This window comes from Bos taurus, chromosome 17 (assembly GCF_002263795.3).
Source record: "Bos taurus isolate L1 Dominette 01449 registration number 42190680 breed Hereford chromosome 17, ARS-UCD2.0, whole genome shotgun sequence".
NCBI classification, from domain to species: domain Eukaryota; kingdom Metazoa; phylum Chordata; class Mammalia; order Artiodactyla; family Bovidae; genus Bos; species Bos taurus.
Genome location: NC_037344.1, coordinates 61,162,808 through 61,167,274, shown reverse-complemented (window position 1 = coordinate 61,167,274; position 4,467 = coordinate 61,162,808).

Genomic DNA, 4,467 nt, shown 5'->3' with positions numbered 1-4,467 from the left:
GTTGGTGCCCCATGGCTAGTCAAACCTCCTCCCGAATGGGTGCGACAGGGCTTCACTAACACGGCTGTGTGATCAGCTGTGTTGCGTGCATGCTCAGTCGTGTCCAACTCTTTGAGACCCTTTGGCCTGTAGCCCACCAGGCTCCTCCGTCCATGGGATTTTTTAGGCAAGAATACTGGAGTGGCTTGCCATACCCTCCTCCAGGGTGTCTTCCCAACCCAGAGATTGAACCCCGAGTCTCTTATGTCTCCTGCATTGGCAGGTGATGGCAGGCGAGTTCTTTACCACTAACACCATATATATGAAGCATACGGTTCTATGGGTTTTAGCAAATGCATAAAGTTGTGTAGCCACCACAGTCAAGATACAAAATATTTTCGTCACCCCCCCGAAGTCCTCATGTCCATTTATAATCCACTTTGTCCTCACTCAGCCCCTGGCAACCACTGACCTGTTCCCTTTCCCTGTAGATTTCCCTTTTCCAGAATATCCTCAGTGGACTTGTATGCATGATCAGCCTTTCAAGTCTGGCTTCTTCCACAGAGCCGTATTCATCTGCGATTCATTCATACTGACGTGTGCATATTGACATGCATTTTTCACTACTGAGTGGTATTTGATAACATACTATAGTTTGTTTATTTGTCCTCCACTTGGATTATTTCTAATTCTGGGCAATTATAAATATAGCCTGTGTTCACGTGCAGGGCTTATGTGCAAACAGAAGCTTTCCTTTCACTTGCACAAATACGTAGGTGTATGATAGATGGGCCATATAGTAAGTGCATGTTTAACTGTACAAAAAACTGCAAACCTGGTTTTCAAAGCGGCTGCACTGTTTTATATGTACACTAGCAATGCATGTGAATTTGGATTGCTCCATCTCCTCGCCAGCAGTTGGGACTGTCAGTTTTACATTTGTAAAAGTCACTCTAAAAGATGGATAACTGTATGGATACAGCTTTTTTATTTACTGGCAATTGTAGATTCCTGTGCATTTAAGAAATAAAAAGAGAGAGGCCATACTGCTTCACCTAGTTTTCCCCAGTGGTGACATCTCGCTCAACTACAGCCCGGATCACAATCAGATACGGACACTGATTAAAATCCTCCCACCTTATTTAGATTGCCCCGTGTTATATGCACTTGTTTGTGTGCATGTGTGTGCGCGTGTATTTAGTTCTATGCAATTTTTAAAAATTACTTATTTACTTGGCCAAATAGCGAGGCTTATAGGATCTTAGTACCCTGAGCAGAGATCAAACCTGGGCCCCTAGTAGTGGGAGGTCAGAGCTGTAACCACTGAACCACCAGGGAATTCCTTCATTCTGTGCTGTTTTATCACATATCGATTCCTGTGACTGCCACAGTCCAGATACAGAACATTCATCACAAGGGTGCTTCAATCCAACCTTTTATAGCCGCACCCATCCTCTCCCTCCTGCCTCCCTAAGCACTACCTCCATTCATCTGTTCTCCAGCTGTATTATTTTGTCATGTCAGGGGTGTTATACAGTAATTGGAATCATATGCTATGTAACCGCTTGAGATTGGCTTTTTTCACTCAACATCATTCTCTTGAGATCCATGCTGCTTGTTACAAATGTTTATTATTTTTGATTGCTGAGTAGCATTCCATGGGATGGATGTACCTCACGTTATGAGACTTCCTCGGGGGCCTAGTGGTTAGGAATGGGCCCCGAGCTTCCATTTCAGGTACTACAGATTCCATCTCTACTTGGGGAACTAAGATCCTGCGAGGCAGGGCCAAAAAAGAAATCACTCATGTTGGAGGATTTTTGGGTTGATTCCTGTCTTTGGCTACTATGAATAAGGCCTCAGGGAAGATTCCTCTCCTGGTTTTTGTATGAACATGAGTTTTCATGTCTCCAGTATAGATGCCGAAGAGTACAATTGCTAGGTCATATGGCCAGTGCCTGTTTGGTTTTGTTTGTTTTCGCGTTAAGAGTCTGCCATATTCTTTTCCAGAATGGCAGCACTATTTTATATTCCCAGGAGCAATGTATGTGATCCAGTTTTTTCCTGCATCCTCATGGCCATCACTATTTTTTGTTTTAGCCATTCTGATTGCTGTGTAGCAATATCTCACTGTGGTTTTACGTTGCATCTCTCTACTGGCTAATGATGGTGACCATCTTTTCATGTGCTTCTTTGCCATCTGTATATCCTCTTCAGCAAAATATCTGTTCCTGTCTGCTGCCTGTGTCCTAATTGGATTTTTTTAACTGAGTTTTGAGACTTCTCTGAATATTCTAGATATATATCGAGATGTTCCAGAGAGTCCTCTGTTGGATATCTTCTCCCAGTCTGTAGCTCCTCTTTTCATTCTCCTCAGATGGTCTTTTGTAAAGTTTTAAATTGGGATGAGATCCGATTTGTCACATTTTCTTTTATGGAGTATGCTTGTGGTATCAAGTCAAAGGTGGGTTTTGAACTCGGGCCATCTGGAAGTGGAGTCCATCCTCTTTAACCTCAACACTCCAGAGAGAGTTGAGCCCTTTTTACTTAAATATTTATTTATTTTATTTGCTGTGTTGGGTCTTAGTTGCGGCATGGGGGACTTTCAGCTTCAGCGTGAGGAATCTTTAGCTGGGATCTTTAGCAAGTGGGATCTCAGTTCCCTGATCAGAGATTGAACCCTGGCCCTCTGCATTGGGAGCAAGGAGTCTTAGCCGCTGGACCATCAGGGAAGTCCCAAGTTGAGCCCCTTTTTGGATCTTTCCTTCCATAGGCCTATTCCCTTCCTTTCCTCCCCAGAGGATACCATCATCCTGAAGCTGGTGTGCCTCCTTCCCTTCTTAATTTCTCTTCTTTTACAGGTTTTTTTTGTTTTTGTTTTTTTTTTAACCAATGTTTATGGAGTACCTTTTATGTGCCAGGCACTGTGTGAGGATACAGCAGTGGATAAGAGAAAACCTGTCCTCATGGGGCTTGCTTCCCTGGTGGCTCAGATGGTAAAGAATCCACTTGCAATGCCAGAGACTCGGGTTCAATTGGGGCGGGAAGATCCCCTAGAGAAGGGCAGCCCACTCCATTATTCTTGCCTGGAGAATCCCATAGATAGAGGAGCCTGGCGGGCTACAGTCCATGAGGTCACAAAGAGTCAGACAGGACTGAGTGACTAACGCTTTCACTTTCATGGGGCTTAGAGGCTAATGGGGAGGCCAGATAAATCACTCTGTAAATACATCATTACACTCTGATAGGATTGCCAGGAGAGGTGCAGAGTGCAAGGAGGAGGGCAGGGAGGCCTCCTTGAGGAAGTGACACATGAACCCAGGCCTGAAGGGTAAGAAGGGGTGAGTAGAGGAGAAGAAAAGTATTCCAAGTTTTCAGAACAGCACATGCAAAAGTCCTGAGGCAGGAGGATATGGCCCTGCCTAGAAGAGAACAAAAGTCTGTATTGTAAAATTTGATTGGAGTCTTCCCTGGTGGTCCAATGGTTAAGAATCCACCTTCCAATGTAGGGGACACGGGTTCAATCCCTGCTTGGGGAACTAAGATCCCCATGCTGCAGGCAACTGAGCCCACGCCCCACAGTTAGAGAGCCCGTGTGTCACAGCTAAGACCCAACGCAGCAAAAAAAAAAAAAAAACAGCCTCTCTCAGGAGGACTGCATAGGGCCACGGAAGGGCAGTGTCTGGACTAGAAATGACAGACAAGGGACGGAGGTTCAGAGGAGGTAAGTGACCCCTCCAAGGACACACAGGTTGAGAGGTGCAGGGCCCTGGGGTTTGCTTATAGAGACATAACCCATCTCTGGTTTGGAACTTTCTGGCTTGGAGGCGGGGAGACAGCCCCTACACAAACACTAGTCCTCAGAAGGCTGGAGCTGTGGCTTTAGCTCTGTGGCTGGTGGATCCACCCCCAGCCAAGGCCTCAGCATTCCTCTCTGTTAAATGGGGGCATTGCTCCCACCTCCTTTTGGAGTTTTTGGCTTTGCTCCCTCTTTGGGTTTTTCCTCTGTCACAGTGCTGAGGTAGAACCCCCCCCTCCCCGTCTCTGTCCCCATGTCCTAGGGGACAGAGTGGGGCTGCTGAGCGACAGAGGACAAGACACAGCTTCTCAGCTGGCCTTGCTCTTGGCCACAAACCCACAGGCTCTGGAAATATCCACTCCCCCCACCCCCAGTCTCACGCTTGGTCAGCCTTCCCCTTCCTACTTCTCCATTCCAAGGCAGGGGGCCAGGGGAGGGGCACTTTGGAGTAGGTCTGAGGAAGAAGGAAGCCGCAGTGTGGCCTGACAGACGGACACCTTGTCTTCTGGCCGTGGGAGGAGGGGACTTGGTGGCCTGCTTCCTCGGCAGCCAGCCCGCAAATGGGGGTTTGGAAATCCAGCCCACTCCGCCTAGTGTCGCCTCCTGTCCCACGTGGCTCCCTGCCCAGAATCGTGCCGGGCACTCACAAACGGGACTTTGTGTTCCTGAGACAAAGAACACGCTCCTCA